At 37.5% G+C, this 19,551-nt stretch overlaps 1 pseudogene; it reads left to right on the forward strand.

Annotated features, from left to right (window-relative positions):
• The first annotated feature begins 18,744 nt into the window (after nucleotides 1-18,744).
• On the forward strand, nucleotides 18,745-19,187 carry LOC114496984 (annotated as a pseudogene).
• The last annotated feature ends 364 nt before the right edge of the window (nucleotides 19,188-19,551 follow it).

The following is a 19,551-nucleotide window of genomic DNA, read 5'->3' on the forward strand; positions in this document are numbered from 1 at the left end:
CAATCTGTATTCCCACCAACAGTGCACAAGGGTTACCTATTCTATATATCCTCTCCTATACTTGTTGTTTGTTGATTTATTGATAGCCATTCTGATAGGTGTGAGGTGATATCTCATTGTGGTTTTAATTTGCATCTCTTTCATGATTAGCAATGTTGAGCATCTTTTCACATGTCTGTTGGCCACCTGTATGTCATCTTTAGATAAACCTCTATTCAGATCCTTTGCTTAGTTTTTAATTGGATCGTTTTCTTAGTGCTGAGTTGTACAAGTTCTTTATAAATTTGGGATATTAACCCCTTATTAGATGTATCATTGGTGAATATGTTCTCCCATGCAATGGGATGTCTTTTCACTTTGTTGATGCTTTCCTTTGCTGTTGAAAAACTTTTTTGTTTCATGTAGTCCCATTTGTTTATTTTTTCTTTTCCTTTCCTTGCCCAAAGACATGTATCAGAAAAAATAGTCCTATGAGAAATGTCCAAGATTTTACTTCCCATATTTTCCTCTAGGATTGTTATGGTTCTGAGTCTAACATTTAAGTCTTTAGCATGTTTTTAGCTTATTTCTGTGCATTTTGTAAGAAGGTCATCTAGTTTCATATTTTTGCACCTATATGTCCATTTTTTCAAATACTGCTTATTGAATAGACTGTCTTTATCTCATTGTATGTTATTTCCTCCTTTGTTAAATATTAATTTTCCATAAAGGTATGGGTTTATTTCTGGACTCTATTTGTTTTCCATTGGTCTATACATCTGTTTTGATGCCAGTACAATGCTGTTTCGATAACTATGACCTTGTAGTATAGTTTGATATCAGGTAGCATGATCCTTCCAGCTTTTCCTTCTTTCTGAAGATTACTGTAGCTATTTGGGGCCTTTTGTGGTTCCATATAACTTTTTGGAATACTTGTTCTAGTTTTGTGAAATACACCATTTGTATCTTGAGAGGAATCGTGTTGAATCTATATATCACTTTGAATAGTATGGACATTTTAATGATGTTAATTCTTTCTATTTCATGAACACAGTATGTACTTCCATTATTTATATTTTAATCAGTTTCTTTCTTCAGTGTCTTTTAATTGTCTGGGTATGGGTCTTTTACATCCTTGGTTAAGTTTATTCCTAAGTATTTTATTTTACTTTTTGATGTAATTGTAAATAGGATTAGTTTTCTTCATTTCTCTCTCTGATAATTCATTATTAGTGTATAAAAATGCTACTGATTTCTGGATATTTACTTTGTATCCTGCTACTTTACTGAATTCATTTGTTAGTTCTAGTAGTTTTTTGTGGAACTTTTAGGGTTCTTTATATACAGTATCACATCATTTGCAGATAGTGACAGTTTTATTGCCTCATTTCCAATTTGGATGCTTTTTATTTCTTCTTCTTTTTTGATTGCTATGGTTAGGACTTCTAATACAATGTTGAATGAGAGTGGTGAAAGCAGACATCTCTGTCTTGTTCCTGATCTTAAGGGAAACACTTTTACTTTTTGCCCATTGAGTATAATGTTGGCTGTGTTTATCATATATGGCCTTTACTATGTTGAAGTATGTTCCCTCTATTCACACTTTACCAAGAATTTTTATCATAAATTGGTATTGGATTTTGTCAAATGCATTTTCTGAATCTATTGATGTGATCATATGATTTTTATCCTATATTTTGTTTATGTGGTATATCACATTTATTAATTTGCAGATATTGTTCCAACTCTGCATCCTTGGAATAAATCCCACTTGAACTGGTGTATCATCATTTTAATGTATTACTGTATCCAGTTTGCTAATATTTTTTTGAGGATGTTAGCATCTATGTTCTTCAAGGATATTGAAGAGATTTTCTTTTTTCTTTTTTTTTTGTGGTGTCTTTATCTGATTTTGGAATTAACATAATGCTGGCCTTGTAAAAGGAGGTTGAGAGTCTTCTTTCCTTTTGAATTTTTTGGAATAATTGGAGAAGGATAAGTGTTAGTTCTTTGAATGTTTGGTCAAATTCACACGTGAAGTCATTTGGTCCAAGTCTTTTGTTTGTTGGGAGTTTTTTGTTTTTGTTTTTATTTTTACTGTTTCAATTTCACTAGCTGTAATCTGTTTATTCACAATCCCTGATTCTTCCTAATTTGGTTTGAGAGATTGCATATTTCTAGGAATTTGTCCATTTGTTCCAGATTTTCCAATTTCTTGGCTTATAGTTGTTCACAATATTTTCTTACAATCCTCTGTATATTTTGGTCTCAATTGTTATTTATTTTCCTTCATTTCTAATAATGTTAATTTGTGTTCTTTCTCTTTTTATCTTGATGAATATGGTTAAAGGTTCAATCTTGTTTATCAATCTTGTTTATCTTTTCAATAAATGAGCTCTTGGTTTTATTTGTGTTTTGTGGATTTTTTTAGACTCCATTTTGTTTATTTCTCCTCTGATCTTTATTTCCTTTCTTCTATTCAGTTTGGGCTTTGTTTTTTGTTCTTTTTCTAGGTCCTTTAAGTGTAAAGTTAGATTGTTTATTTGAAAATTTTCTCATTTCTTGAGATAGGACTGTAATGCTATGTATTTCCCTCTTAGGATTGCTTTTGTATGTCCTATAAATTATGGATTGTTGTGTTCTCATTTTCCTTTGTTTCCAGGTATCTTTTGATTTTATCCTTGATCTCATTGTTAACTTATTAATTGTCTAGTGACATATTATTTAGGTTCCATGTCTTTGTGTATTTTCAGTTTTTTTCTTTTAATTGATTTCTAGTTTCATATCATTATGGTCATTGAACATATTTGATATGATTTCAATCTTCTTAAATTTATTGAGACCTGTTTTGTGTTCTAACATGTGGTTGATCTTAAAAAATGTTTTATGTGTACTGAAAATAATGTATACCCTGCTGCTCTGGAGTTAAATGCTCTGAAAATATCAATTCAATGCATTTGGGCTAGTGTTTTATTTAAGGTCATTGTTTCTTTGTGGATTTTCTGCCTGGAAGATCTGTCTATTGATGGCAATGGGGTGTTAAAATCCCCTACTATGACTCTATTACTGTCAATATCTCCCTTTATGTCTGTAAAGATTTTTTAATATTTTTGTTCAAGTACAGTTGTCTCCATTTGCACCCCACCATGCCCTGCTGCCCCATTCATCCCCACCCCCCACCCTCAAACTTACCCTCTTTGGCTTTGTCCATGAGTCATTTATACATGTTCCTTTATGGACCTTCCCCTATTATCCCTCTCCCCCCTTCTCTCTGGTAACTATCACTTTGTTCTTTATTTCAGTGTTTCTGGTTGTATTTTTCTTGCTTGTTTGTTTGTTTTGTCTTGCTTGTTTGTTATTAGGTTCCACTTATAAGTGAGATCATATGGTGTTTGTCCCTCACCGCCTGGCTTATTTCATTTAGCATAATGTATCATGCTGTCACAAGGAGTAGGAGCTTCTTCATTCTCTCTGCTGCATAGTATTCCATTGTATAAATGAACCACAGTGTTTTTATACACTCATTTACTGATGGGCACTTAGGTTACTTCCAGCACTTGGCTATTGTAAATTGTGCTGCTATGAACATTGGGGTGCACAGGTTCTTTTGAATTGGTGTTTCAGGATCCTTAGGGTATAATCCCAGCAGTGGTATTGCTGGGTGAAGAGGCAGTTCCATTTTTTGTTTTCTGAGGAAGTTTCATACTGTTTTCCATAGTCATTGCACCAGCCTGCATTCCCACTGACAGTGTACTAGGTTTCCCTTATCTCTTCAACCTCACCAGCACTTGTTTGTTGATTTATTTATGATGGCTGTTTTCACTGGTGTGAAGTGGTATCTCATTGTAGGTTTAATCTGCATCTCTCTGATGGCTAGTAATGCTGAGCATCCTTTCATACATCTCTGGACCCTCTGCATGTCCTTCTTGGAGAAGTGTCTGTTCAGATCCTTTGCCCATTTTTTAATGGGGTTGTTTGTCTTCCTGGAGTGGAGTTGTTTGAGTTCTTTATATATTCTGGAGCTCAAACACTTGTCCAATGTATCATTTGCAAATATGTTTTCCCATACAGTTGGTTCTTTTTTCATTTCAATGCTGTATGTTCATAAAGGTTTGTTTTACATATTTAGGTGCTCCTATGTTGGGTGCAAAAACATTTACAAGGATTATATAATCCTGTATTCTCGTGTCAGATTGTTCCCTTTATCATTATGTGGTGTTCTTGTTTATCTCTTACTTTGTTTTAAAGTCTATTTTTCCAGATACAAGTATTGCTTCCCAGTTATTTTTCATTTCCACTTTCATGAATTACCTTTTTCCATCCCTTTACTTTTAGTGTCTGCATGTCTTTCATTGTGAGGTGGGTCTCTTTTAGACAAGATATATATCTTTCTTATTTTCTTATCCATTCAGTTACCTTGTCTTTTAATTGGAGGATTTAAGCCACTCACTTTTAAAGTAATTATTTCTCTTTCTATTTTAAATGATAGCCTTGCTGGGTAGAGTAGGTGGTTGTAGGTCCTTGCTTTTCATTACTTTGAACATTTATAGAATCTTCTTTGGCCTGAAATGTTTCTGTTGAGAAATAAACTTATAGACTTATGGGAGCTCCCTTGTAGGTAACTAACTCTCTTTCTGTTTTTGCTTTTAAGATTCTCTCTTTGTCTACAATCCTTGTCATTTTAATTATGATGTGTCTTAGCATGGGCTGGTTTAGGTTTATCTTGTTTGTGATTCTCTGCACTTCCTGGACTTGGGTGTCTTTTTTCTTCACTAGGTTAGGGGAAGTTTTCAGTAATTATTTGTTTATATAGGTTCTGGATACCCTGCCCTCACTCTTTTCCTGCTGGTATCTTGAGATGCAAATGTTGTTACACTTCAGTCTTGCTTCAGGTTGTCCCAGATATTCCTTAAGCTATTTTCATTTTTTAAAATTCCTTTTTCATTTTGATGTTCTGATTGGGTGTTTTTTTCTACCTTTTCTTTCAAGTCATTGATTTGAACCTCTGCTTTATCTAACATATGTTTATTCCTTACAGTGTATTCTTCATTTTAGATATTGTATTCTTTATTTCTGACTGGTTCTTTTTATGGTTTCTATTTCCTTTTTCATGTTGCCATAGTTCTCACTAAATTCTTTGAGCATCCTTATAGTCATTTTTTGGACTCTATATCTGGTAAATTGCTTGCCTTCACTTCATTTAGCTCTCTTTTCTGGAGACTTCTTTTATTTGGAAACTGCTTTTTTTTTGTCTCCACTTTTGGCTGTGTTTTGTGTTTGTTTCTATGTATTATATAGATCTGCTGTCCCTTCCAGTCTCATGGGATGGCCTTATACAGTAAGTGTCCTGTGTGATCCAGTGGTACAGTCTCTTTTATCAACAAACTGTTTCAGGAATGTTCCTTGTGTGGGTTATGTGAGCCTTCCTGTCATAATTGTGTCTTGATTGCTACTTGCCGATTTGTGCATGGCATCAACCCTCAGCTCACTGTGAGGATAAAACCTGACCACAGTGTATGAACTGCTGTGTAAGTTCTAACTGTGCTAATTAGAATTTACTTTAGTGTGGTCTGGTAGTGCCTGTGGGAATCTTTTGTATATGCCACTGTGAAGCCAATTCAGTCTAACTCTGTTATTGTGTGGAGCTGACTACCAGGTGTGTTTGTTCTGGGGCCTTTTGAGAGGTACTATGGTGCAGGTCAATGTCAGACACTGCCTCTTGATTGGATCTGGCAACCTGCTTGGAGCTACAAAGGATCCACAGTTTGTGGCTGCCTCTGTAGGGCCTTAGTGTTTGTGGGAAGGACAAAGCTGTGTACCAAGGTCAGCTTCTACCAGCATCAAGCTTGGGGACAGGTCAGCAAAAGGCCCAAGGCACCTGCCTCCTCTGCCTGCCAGCTGCCTGTTAGCCTCTATCCCTGCAAGAGCATCTGGCAGTACTTGATTTTCACATGCAAGATTCTCTGTGAGTCACCAGGTAGGAGCAAGTGGTTTCACCAGATTGATACAGATTCAATCTCAGTGCCAGTGCTGAATATGAGGTCACTCAGCAAAAGGTCCATGGTGTATCAATTCTAGCCACCCACTGGGTGCTCAAGAGGGTCCCAAGAAACCATTAGGGTGAAGCCAGCAGAGTTTATCAGGACCAAACAGATCAAGTTTGGCCATGTGAAGAGAGAGGTCTGCACCAGTCTGGTGTGCAAAAAAAAAAGGTCCCCTGTCCTAGGGCCTTATAACTCAGTCTGTCCCAGATCTTGCTGGGAATCTGAGCTCAGCAGGGTGGGGCCTCCAGGAGTTGGGAGGGTGGAGCTAGTGGATCTTCCACAAGGGGAAGCACCAATCAGGCTTAGGGAAGGAGGGAGAAGTGGCTTGCTCCCTCCCCAGAGCCACCCAACTCAGTCACTGACACCCTCTGAGTCTGCTCAGACCTCTACACCCCTGTCCAGGCAGTTGACTCTTCAGCAGGGCATGAGCTCCACAGGTTAGAGTGACAGGGAGTCCAGAGGGTGGGCTATTGCATTCCCCCAAGCTGTTGCTAGAAGGAGAGGGTGCTCCACCTAAGAAAGATGGCATTTGTGGTGTGAGAAGAATTCAGCATAGGGAGCCTGGCAGCTGTCCCTTCAGCTCTGTCTCCAAAGCCACAAACCCCAGTCTCCCTCATGTGACTCTAGTGAACTCTGCCTTCCCAACAGAGCTCAGGGTTAGTGACCGCAAATGAGATTTTGTGCATTGGCCCTTTAAGAGGGTATCCATGTCTCTAGTAGACTACCATCTGCAGAAAGAATCCTTGTTAATTTTCACAGCCAGATTTTATGTGGGAAACTCTTCCTGGCTCTGGTACTCTTGGCTGGGGAGCCCAGAGTGGAGTTGAGACCCTACACTACTCACGGGGAATTTTTATAACTCAGATATCCTTCTGGGATCTCAGTCACTGCCTGTGGGAGTGGAGCCAGACTTTTTTGTATCTCCACTCTTCCTACCAGTCTCTATGTGGCTTCTTCTATAAATTCTTGGTTATAAGACTTATGTTCAACTGTTCTTCAGTTTGTTGTTCAGGTTGCTTATTCTGTGTTTTAGCTGTAATTCTAGTTTGGTCCCAGGAGGAGGTGAGTGTAGCTTCCATCTTCTCAGGTGCCATCTTGGATATCTCTACATGTGTATTGTTTCTACATAGTTTGTGGCTTATCAGACCTGCCTAAGATGAAAATTCAACTTTCTTTTCTTATTCTTTTTCTAAAAAATATTTTATAATTGTATAGTTATAAAATGGATAAATCTGTGAACCTGTGTGTATGCCAATTTATATATAATTGTATGATAACATTATATGTAATATAACCTATAAAATGTCTTTTGTAATTTTTGTTGTTGCCATTGCTATAATTTCACTAATTTTGACATTCTTTTAGGACAGGTTGTGAATATAGAAGTATAGTAAAATCAATTTGATCTACTTCAATACCTTCTTTTTTGAAAAAAAAAAAGGTTAACTGAAATGTTGACTAGTTTTATTTTATTTTTTCATTAAATTTATTGGGAGGATATTGGTTAATAAGATTATATAGGTTTCAAGTGGGCACTTCTATGATACATGATCTATATATTGCATTGTGTGCCTACCACCCAAAGTTAAATCACCTTCTGTCACCATATATTTGGCTACCTTTACCCTTTACTATCCCTCTACACCACTCCCCTCTGGTAACTACCATACTGTTGTCTGTGGTTATTTTTATGTTTAATCTTCAGCCTGGTACTCACTACTTCTGCTTTTTAGCTGCAAGACCTGAAAGTCTCCATATTTTGCTGAAGAGCCCTTCTGGTTCTCACACCCAGCCTTTAATTGCTGGGTAATCTTTTTCATTCTTTCCAAAGAATCTACTGTTTTATTTTCCAAAGAATTTTCTGCCTCTAGGAACAGTTTTCAATTGCATTGCCATTATACTTCTATTTCCTCCATATTTATCAAACACTTGATACACTGAACCCTCTAGTGTACTTTTTTCTATTGCTATGTCATCTCAGTCACCTCCAGTGAAAGTTTCAGAGGCCATCAGTGCTCCACCTACCACTAGTGATAGTGGGAGGGTTTTTCATTGTCAGCAGCTGGGGGGATATAGCACTGGAAACCTGTTTATTGAACACCTGCTGACTGAGGCAACTCCTGGGACCAATGATGCAGATACTGGCCAGCAGTATCCACAGTGCTACGGATGGATGAGACATGAGAGAAATTCACACAGACTGCCAAGTCCTGTGGAGGAAAAGGGATGGCACAGCCACTCTGTCAAGAGGTGAGTACCTCCGATCGCCTTGACCACTCTCTCAAGAGAAGAGTGCCCCACACCCCTGCCTAAACAGGCTTTTATTAGGTTTTTTGGGGTAGGAATACAGATACAGCTTATTAATCATTGTCTGGCAGTAAGGATCAAATGATAGATAACATTCAAAGAACTATTAGAGCTCACACTGAGTCAGGGTCTATCACCTAAAAAGCTACAAAACTTAAGGGACTAAACTCATTTCCTGCCCGGGCCTTTATCATCTAATTAAGAGCATTCTCAGCAAAGCAGGTTTCACAGGATTTTACATATCCTTTCTCAGGCCTGATCACCGGAGAGCCCGCCATTTCTAGCTCAGGGCTGTACTGCCCTTTGTCATTGTTTCAGGCTTAAGTCAGGCAGAGGAGGGAAGGCAGCAGAGAGATTAGGAGATTTCTTGCAGGCAGAATGAGGACTCAGGCATTGTCAAAGCTGAGGGGTGAGGGTCAATCACCCCCTTTTTCCAAAGCCCCCCAAGTCCTTCCCTGAGGGCCTTCCCACATGATCATGCCTGTCTTAGATAGCCCCTTCCATGAGGGATCTTACCCATCATTGGCTAATTGACCAAGCAATGGGGGCCAGGCAAGGAGCAGAAGCGGTTCTCCTGCCAGGGAGATAAGCTTTGTCTCCTTAGTGGCTTCTGGTCCAGAGGTCTCTCACTCAGCCTTAGCCATGGGGGGTTACAGCTCCTGAAACCAGGCAGGGTGGTCCCAACAGACCAATAGTTGCAGATTAGCTTCCCTAAGAAGCAAACTCAGAGATGAAAATTATCCTGCTATAATATTATTAGGAAGTGCTCTCTGGAGTAACAGCTGTGAGGGAGAGAAAGGTGCAGGTCCAAGTAAAGGAAGAAGGTACCATCTACCACACAGGATGCTCTTCATTGTACAGAGTTGTCCCAAGTTGGGATAAGGGGACCAAGATTTAACACCACCACAGCAACAGTCATTTGGGTGCAGATTCTCCTTAGGAAGAAAATATGAACTTTGGGTAACACTGCTGTCTTCTGCCAAAAGCAATTCCCTGAGAGGGCTGACATCCAAGCTCTAGCAGCCAGTAGCACCATCAGCCAGTAGTATCTGAATGGCTGTACCTAGCATCAACTACTATTTCTGTCAATTTTCAGAAATGCAGTAGAATATTCACATAATATTATATCCATATATTATAATTAGTATATTACCTTTATAATAATATACAATTAATATAAACATAGTATTATTCAGAAATATATAATTAATAATATTCTTTTGCTAATATATAATATTCACATCATGTGATATATACCCCACATATTATATTACATTGGATTTTATTGATACATATTAATTCATAAGAACCAAACCTTTCCAAAATCTTAAGATTAAGGATGTACTTGAGTTGGAGATAGAGTGACCATAACTGAATTTAACCTTGGCAGAGTCAAAATAAGCACCAGAAATTATTCCTTTAGTTTCTATTAACCTGGGGACTGGATTCTGGAAAATTTCTAGGTCCCCTACCTCAGGCAGGCAAAGTCTGTGCCAAGCAGTCGATGAGAACACACTTTTGCACATTTTTAGACACCCTTGTTGGCTCCAACATTGGCAGCACAATGAATGTCTGGCAAGCTACCAAGCACATATTTTCCTTAGACCCAGGGAAAGGCAGAACTTTATGGTCACTGGCAATGACCTGGAGACTGTAATTTTGACAATTCTCATCGTGTGTGGGAGTGAAGCATATTATCTAAAAGGCATTGCTATTTGGCTCTGCAAGGCACTGTGTGTGTGTGGTGTGGCTGGCAATAGATTCTTGTTTGGAGCTGTTTGAATTTTTGCATTTTAGAAGATTTGCCATCTCAGTTATACCTTGTTTAGATGAATTGTAAAGTTGGGCTTTGTTCCCTTGTAGTCTCTGCCTGAAGTTAGAGAGGATGGCCCAAAGCTAGCCCAAAAACTAATGTTAGAGAAAGAGTAGATGATAGTCCTGATAACTAAGACTTGTCTATTTAATTTCTGGGCTTAGTTCTTTGGGACAAAGGAAAGACTGTTTCATTTTAAGCCCACAGATGTGCCAAGGTCTCAAACTTACCAAAAATGTTTTTTTGGGTTTGTTGAATAATAAAACTTTTAAAACTTTAACATTGGGTATAGTTTAGGATTACATGGAGTCATGACGGCACCATTTCCCCCCAGATTAGACTACAGCACATTTCTCCCTCTGGTCGTTTTTTTTTTTCTTTTTACACGGTAGTATGAAGCAGTGGCTCCTGCTCAGTACTGAGTTCTCATTACGGTGGTAACAAACATGATTTTGAAAACTGACATTTTTAAAAGTAGGTGTGACTCAGGAGCCTTCCCAGGAACAATCATTTATATTTCTTTCACTGTTCATTGGCTCAGTCTGACTGGAAATTTGTGCAAATAGGACAGGCCAGGATGCAAACTCTTCCACGTCCATCTCTAACCAACTCTGAGTTTAGCTAAAAACCAGACTTCTGCATTATTGAGTAAACAGTTATTCTATCACTTTTGATTTTATTTTGTTTTGTTGTTTGTGTTTTAGTGGAGGGATTTTTCCCTTGAAAATTTTTTTTCTCCTGCTTCTCTGATTTGAAGCCAAAATCATTGGTCTTTATACAAAATATATGCCTTTCTAATAGTTTTTTACTCCCTTTGTGGAAGGGGCTGGCAATGTTAATTGATGAGGAGGACCTGGTTGTCCATCATCCTCAGGCTGGGGAGTAGGGGAGAGAGAGCTGTGGGTTAGTGATTAATGCAGACATTGCTGAGAATCACAGAGCAATCTTTGTAGCCAATCTCCCTCACTGCCTTTCCTGGTAGCCATGTAGCCAATCTTTGAAGAAGAAATGACTAAATCTGAAGAGATAATACCAGTGCCCTAAGGCTTGATTAAAACAACACTAGGACAAGCAGGAACTCTAACTCTTGAATAAATCCCAGACTGAGAAATTAGTGAGGGCTTTGACGGTATTGATACTGGTCTTTCATTTTAAGGCCTGGCATGATAAAAGTATTTCAGGTTTCATTTTTCCTGTCTCCAACTCACTTTTTGTTGTTTTTTGTTGGTTTCTCTTCCAACTTTATCTGTAGTTCAGTTTTGTTTGGTGAGAAATGGTTCTGGAATTACTATTCTGAAATGAAAGTGTCCTCTGAGTACTTTGTTCCTGCATCAGATAAAATCATCAAATGGCCATCACCAAGTGCTATAGTTTGGGATTTTTTCTGCTACTCTTCTTTCTTCTTGTTTCTTCTATTTCTGTCTCACATGTTGTCCAAAATAGTGAATCTAGGAGCTCTTATTTCCCTACCAGTTGTTCTACCTATTTTATAAATTCCCCAAAGTCAAATCACATTATTCTATCCTTCCTTGAGGTAACATTTGATTAAATAACTGTCTTTGAGGAAAACTCCCTCACTGCCTTTCCTGGTAGCAGCCCTTCCTCTTTCCCTTAGGGCCCATGTTTCATCACTACAGATAGTGAGAGCTGCATACATAGATCTCAATTCTGTCAACCCATGATTTACTCAGCTCCCAGTATTTATCTAGAAGCATCCAATGTGTGTGGGGGGGGGAGGGGGTTTGTGAACAGATGCCAACAAGGGAAGAACATAATAGAAAGACATCATTGTCTTTTCTTTCAAGAACTTACAATTTAATGGGGTGGACAAGATGGCCACATGAAAACAAACAAACAAACAAACAAACAAGGAAAAGCTGAAATGGGAGAATACAAGAAAGTACAGTAATGACAACATAAATTTTGTTGGATGATTAATAAATTGCCAGGCACCATAATAAGCACATTGTGTGCAATATCCTATTTAATTCTCTCCCCATTCTATGTTAGGTATTATTATTACTCCCATTTTACAGATAAGCCAATGAAGGCTCTAAGTGTTAGGTGACTTAGCCCAATTTGCACAGCCAGCACTTCTAAGTGACATATGGTTCTGGGGCCTGAACTTATAACCACTCCCATGTCCTTGCTGGAGGCACAACAGAATTGTAGGACAGGTACAAATCAAGAGAACCCCTATAAGACAAAGGTTGCACAGCTGAGTTGGGATTTGAAAGATGCTGAGTTTAGAGGGCAAAGGAAGGGCATTTCAGGAGGCAGGAAGGAGGATGAGTGAGCATGTTATTAACAGGAATAGCAAATGTCAGGAAAGGGCAGGTCAGGGGTGTGGGCTAGAAGGATGTACAAGACAGGCTCCAGTGGCAAGGACAGGCTCAAAGCCAGAAAGGCAGTGGTCAGGATGCCGCGGGAGCCATGTAGGTGTCACTCTGGGTGTGGCTGGTGCCTGCAAAATGAAGCAATGGGAAATCCCCTGGTGTTTTCCAATTTTTGGTTTAGTTTTTTGAAATTCTTTTTCTTATATGATAATTTTATTTTTGCACACTTCTGTGAGCAATGACTTTGACATCATAACTCATAAAGATCAGAGAAAATGACATCCAGAGATGGACAACCGCCAGCACGGTTGGGGACAAATTCAATACAAAGATGAAAATTAAAATCTTCCCTAAGGTCCTGGTCTGGCTGTCTAGAAGTGTGGTTTCACTGAAGAATTAGGAAGGGAAGCCAGTTTGGGGAAGGATGATCTCAATTTTGGATCATTTGAATCTAAGATGACATCAGAAAAGCCAGTGAAGCTGTCCAGTTGGCAGCCAGAGTACAGGTCAAGGCTGAGGATACAGATATTTTCTGTCTCTTCACTTCCAAGAAGTTCCATACACCACCCTCAATTCTAGTTTTTTTTTTTCCTATTAAGTATGGCTACTATATTTTTCCAGAACCATGTAGGCACTTCCAACACAGTTCTAGCCCTGTGTATGCAGCCCAATTTGCACTGCTTGGTAAAAGTGCTCTACCACCAACTTGTTAAAACTTCCCCAACCCCTAGGAAAATGTTGCTGATGCCAAAATGTCTCTCCTGGCAGCTAGGCTAACTTTATGCTTTGGAAAAGTGGCTCCATATGGACAGTCTGTCCGAACACTGTTCTCTGCAGAGAGGAAGCCTGACTTCAGTTACGTCTGTAATGATGCACTGTCCTGTGGAGCGGCTGCCAAAATCTGAGCAGAAATAGATGGTGACAGTTTCCATTCACAGGTAATCTTGTGTGTGGCTGACTGCTGACTGGAAATGTGGGTCTTGTCAGACCCACTGAACTCACTCTGAAAACACGGCTGCAATGTATCTCAGCTCCAGCCCAGCACTGGCCAGAGGCCTGGCCCCAGTCCCCAAGGCAATGGGAGCTGTGAACACACTGACTGGAATGTGGGCCCTGTCACAAACACTTCATCCATTCAATAAACCCGCCAAGGCCTGGAGGACTCTGTGACAAGCTATGGCCCTACTTTGCACTTTACCCTGTGCTCAGAACCTGAGATACGTAAATAATTGTATCCTGTGTTCCATAGCCACCTTTGTCCTCATCAGCTGAGCTAAGACTTGTATTCCTCTGACAATGGTCAGAAAGCATGGTGGATTTTATGGGGTGGCTAGGAATTGGAGTGTGGCCTCTGTGGATGACACTCTGCAAACCATGGCAGAATGGGGTTGCTTGGAGTACCTTGGTGGTTGCCCTGGCTGCTGGCTTTTTCTAACCATAGTGGGACAATCAAACACTGAAGCTGGAAGCTTCATCCGAGGTTATAACATCCAGTTTTTTTGGTTTGAAGATAAATCATTGAAGCCCAGAACCACTTTATAAATTCTCCAAGTAGAAGTGGAAGTGAGAACTTTGACCCAAGTCTCTGAAATTCATTCACTACCTCTAGTCCCTTTTCAACTTCTTTTCGAAAGGATCAGGAAGCGAGGTTGATAATCGGTTAGATGTTATAGTTGCCTTATGAAAATAGAACTTCAGATTTCTCAGTGGCTGGCAATTTCACATTCCCTCTCTCACAGTGTTGTGACTCCTTGCTGCCAGGCTATTAACAAACAGTAAATAACTAGTGTGTGTCTAAACTGGTGTGGAACAAGATTTTAAGCAACACTCCAGGGCTTGTTGGTGTTGACCTCTGCTCAAAGAAGCAGCTGTGACTCCAGGCTTGAAGAAACTCTTCCTTCACACACACACCTCTCTGGTTATTGTCTTTTTATCTATAAAATGAAAGTATTACATTGGTTGATATCTGGTGTTCTCCCCAAATCTCACACTGCATTATTCCATAAAAGCAAAGTGGGCCTCAATCTCCTTGTGGAAGTCATTCATGGCAGACTTTACGTGTGAGAACACCCAAAGCTGGTGGTGGTGGCAGAGGCCCTTGTGCTCGAAAGGAATGCACATGCATTTGACCTTTCTAGAAATCAGCTTGACAAGGTGTTTAAAGAAATTTAAAATGACACATACCTTTATACCTTCTAAGACTATCTCAGGAAAGTAATCTAAAGTGAAATAAGATATGTGTATTTATTTTAACATTATCTAGTTATAAATATTAATAAGCAACTTTTACTAGTAATATGTATTATATTTACTATAACATTATCTAGAAAAATGGAGAATTAGAAAAAAGTACATTTCTAAAATAAGGTAGTGGTTAAATCCAGCCATATTGGTTACATTATGAAGTTACTGAAAGCTATGTTTTCAGAGACTATCAGAAAAATACTGTAGTCATATGTTGTAAGTAAAATATAAGATATTAAAATGAATTTATAGTTGTCATTTTTAGAAAAATGAATCTATAAATTATATGTGAACTTTAAAATCTATAAGTAAAAAAATGCTAATGGTGAACACATCAGAAATCATAGATATTTTTTAAACTTTCCACAGTTTCTAAATTTTCTCTAGTGAACATGCATATATTTACACTCAGAAAACAAATAATAAAAAAGTCAATAGAATTTCTGCATCTGGAAAGATGGAGTAACATTTTCCCTTATTCTACTATGTATATACAGCTAAAAACTCTGGAGATTATATATAAAACAAACATACAAATACTTTGAGAGATGGCTCTGACTGGTGTGACTTAGGAGATTGAGCACTGGCCTGTGAACTGAAGGGTCACCAGTTCGATTACTGGTTGGGGAACATGCCTGTTGGGGGCATGCAAGAGTCAACTGATTAATGTATCTCTTGCAAACTGATGTTTCTCTCCCTTTCTTTCTCCCTCCCTTCCCCTCTCTTTAAAAAATAAATTAAAAATCTTAAAAAAATCTTTGAAAGACAGAGAGAAATTAGCTTAGTTGGGGACATGGAGAAACAAGGGATTACACAGCAATGAGTTCCTGGGTTTCTTTATGCCTTATCTATTGCAGACTCCAGGCTGAAGAAGGCAGCAACTCAGAAACACCAAGAGACTCAGAAAAGAAAAAGTCCCAACAGATGGGACTTTTGGTGGAGTCTGCCTTGTCCACCAAAGCACCAAGAAAGGGCAGCTTAGTTGAACAGAGAGCTTTCAGACAATGACCACCCTACTCCAACTACAGAAAACACTTTGACCACAGCAGCACAAGCAAAGGCCAAATGAAGACCCCATTCTTTCACCCTTACCACACTGTAATGGGCCCAAACCCCTACGTGGTGTCAGAAAATGCCAAGTAGGGGCAGCTGGAACTTTCATAGGAGCTGGAGGGTGAGGAACCTCTTCCTCCCTCCTCCTGACTTCCCACAATGTCTGTGGGGGAAACTGTACTTTTATCTCTAGCAGGCAATAATGAAATCAGGTAGCATTCCTTTCATTTTCCCTGTCAGAGTAGTGTCACAGAAAGCTGGGCAATGTAGAGGGTTTAAATAAGATCCAGAATCTTATAACATAGCACTCAAAATGTCGTGGCTTCAATCTAAAAACTACTCACCATACCAAGAACCAGGAAATCCATAATTTGAATGAAATAAACACAATCAACAGATGCTGTCACTGAGATAATAGAGAAGTTAGAATGATGTGACAAAGATTTTAAAGTGGCTATCATAAAAATATTTTAATAGCAACTGCAAATACATTTGAAACAAATTAAAAAATCTCACAGAAAATAAATAGAAAGTCTAAGTAAGCCAAATGGAAAAACTTAGAACTGAAATATATAAAAATAAAAAAAGTTAAAACCTAATGGATGGGCTCGTAGCAGAATGGAGGGGACAAAGGAAAAAAAATCAGTGAAGTTGAAGATAAAACAGTAGAAATTACCAAATATGAATGACAGAATGAAAGTAGCGTGAAGTAATTAATAGAGGCTCACACACCAGTGGGACTATAACAAAAACATCTAACATTTGTCTTATCAAAGTCTTATAAGGAGAAAATATCAAGAGTAGGGATGAACAGGTACTTAAAGAAATAATGGCTAAAAATTCCCCAAACTTGCCAAAAACATAAGCCTACATATTCAAGATGTTGAGCAAACCCCAAACTGCTTAATCTTCAAAAATCTACAAGACATACCAAGTCCAACTTCTGAAAACCAAGGACAAAGAAAATAATTAAAAAGATACCTTAGGGAAAAACAATGCAAACGTTAGCAGATTTCTCATCAGAAACCATGGAGGAAGTAGCATATTATCAAATGCTGAAATAAAAGAACTGTCATCCAGAAATAATATTTGAATGAAAACAACTTTCAGGTATAAAAAAGATATTAAGGTATTCTCAGATGAAGTAAAGTGAAGGTAATTTGCCACCAGCAGACCTACCCTAAAAGAATGGTTGAAGGAAGTTCTCTAAAAATAAAGAAATAATAAAGGAATCTTGGAATACCAGGAAGGAAGGAAGGAAGGACAACAGATAGAGTAAAATAGAAATAAAAACATTTCCTTCTCTTTTTGACTTTTCTAATTATGTTTGATGATTGATGTGGTTCTAAATGTATTTAGAAGATGTGGTTAAGACAATTATATTAAAACTGGGGGGAAGTAAATGGATATAAATGGTAGTGAGCACTCTACACTTCACATAAACTGTCAAGATGTTGATACCAGTAGGCTGTGATGTTTACATCAAAACAGCTATCTATACAAAAAAGCTATCTATACACTTAAAAACATTACAATGAACAAAAATGGAGTTCTAAAAGTATACTGAACTGAATTAAAATAAAAATACCACAGAGCAAATTTTTGTGGGACACAGTTAAAATAATACTAACAGGTAAATTTATATCACTAAAGGCTTAAATTAGAAAATAAAAAATTTCAAATTAATAATCTAAATTTACATCTCAAGAATCTAGGAAAAAAGCAAAATAAACATGAGACAAGTAGGTAGAGAAAATAAAAAGATTAAAACATCAATCAATAAATTGAAAACAAATAAACAGAAAACTCAATGAAATATAAAGCTGACTTTTGAAAGATCAATAAAGTTGACAAACTCCTACAAAGCCTGATAAAGAAAAGAGAGAGAATACACAGATTAACAATATCAGAAATACCATTGATTATCAATAGAGATTCTAGACATCAAAAAGATAATGAAGTAATACTGAAATACATAAATTTAACAACTTAAATGAAATGAACCAATTGCTATAAAGCACAAACTACCACAACTCACCCAAAATAAAATAATTTAAATAGCCCTATAACTAAGGAAATTGAATTCATAATTTAAAAACTCTCCAGAATGAAATTTCCAGGCCCAGATACTTTCACTGGAGAATTCTACCAGTGTCTAAAGAATTAATATGAATTCTATCTCTCCCAGAAAATAGAAGATTAGGGAATACTTCTCAACTCATTTTATGAATCTAGTATTACTATGATTCCAAAACCAGAAAAAGGGAGAACATAAAAAAAAATACTGATGGATAGCCTTTAAAAATATATGTGAAAAAACTTTAACAAAGTATTAACTAATAGATTTCATCAATATATATAAATAATTATCTACCATGATCAAATAGGGTTTATTTCAGTGATGCAATTTTGGTTAAATATTCAAAAATTAATCCATATAATCTACCATATTAATAGGCTAATGAATAAAAAGTTACATAATCAAATCATTCAATGAACAATAAGCATTTGACAAAATCCCAAAGTCATTCATCATAAAAAAAAGCTCAGAAAAATAGGAAAAGAGAACAACTTCAACGTGATAAAAAGCATCTAGAAAAACCATACAGCTTAGATTACATTTGATGTTGAGAGACTAAATGCTTCCCTCCTAAGATGAGAAACAAGGTAAGGGAGTGTTCTCTCTTGCCTTTTAGTCAAGAGAGTACTGGAAGTTCTATTCACTGCATTAAGGAAATGAAATAAAATAAAAGGCATACAGATCAGCTGAGAGGAAATAAAACTGTCTCTAGTTGTAGTTGATATGATGACCTACCTATGTGATAAATTTTAACGAATCTATAAAAGCTCCTAAACTAATAATTCTAATAAGCTAATAAACTATTCAGAAAGTTTTGCAAGCTCACACATTTAAGACCAACATACAAAACTCAACTGGCTTTTTGCTCATGCCTATGGCTCTGGCAGGATGGCCAAGTGTTGTAGTCTTCATGGTGCCAGGAGGCTCTGTAGCCACCAATGCAATCAGAAGTGTCATGATAAACAGTATAAAAAAGCCCACTTTGGCTCATCCTTGAAGGTCAGTCCTTTTGGAGGCACTTCCCAAGCAAATGGACCTGTACTGGAAAAAGTAGGGGTTGAAGCCAAACAGCTCTCAGGAAGTGTGTCAGAATCCAGCTGATTAAAAACTAAAAAGAAAAAATTATAGACTTTGTACCAATGACAGCTGTTTGAATTTTATTGAGGAAAATGACAGAGTTTTGGTTGTTGGGTTTGGTCACAAAGGTCATGCTGTTGGTGACATTCCTGGGGTCCACATCAAAGTAGCTAATGTCTCTCAGCCTTATGCAAAGGCAAGAAGGAAAGACCAAGATTATAAGTTTTCATGGTGAAAACAAGGTAGTTATAAATTTTTATATGGGAAAAAGTCAACTATATTTCTATATACTAGCAATGAACATGTAGACACCAAAAATAAAAATACAATTCTACATATAATTGTTAAAAAATAAGAAATACTTCAGTATAAATATTGCAAAATATATAGGGCTTATATTATAAAAATTATGAAATGATAATGAAGGAAATTTAAAAAGAGCTAAGTAAATGGAGAGACACATCATGTTTATGGATTGGAGGATCCAAGATAATAAATGACTGGTATTTGTAGTAGGCTGAATAAAATTTTCAAAGATATTGTTTTGAATTCTTGGAACCTGTGAACATCACCTCATATAACAAAAGGAATTTTGCATATGCGATTAAGTTAAGGACA

The sequence above is a fragment of the Phyllostomus discolor genome, chromosome 5 (genome assembly GCF_004126475.2).
Source record: "Phyllostomus discolor isolate MPI-MPIP mPhyDis1 chromosome 5, mPhyDis1.pri.v3, whole genome shotgun sequence".
In the NCBI taxonomy this organism is placed as follows: Eukaryota; Metazoa; Chordata; class Mammalia; order Chiroptera; family Phyllostomidae; genus Phyllostomus; species Phyllostomus discolor.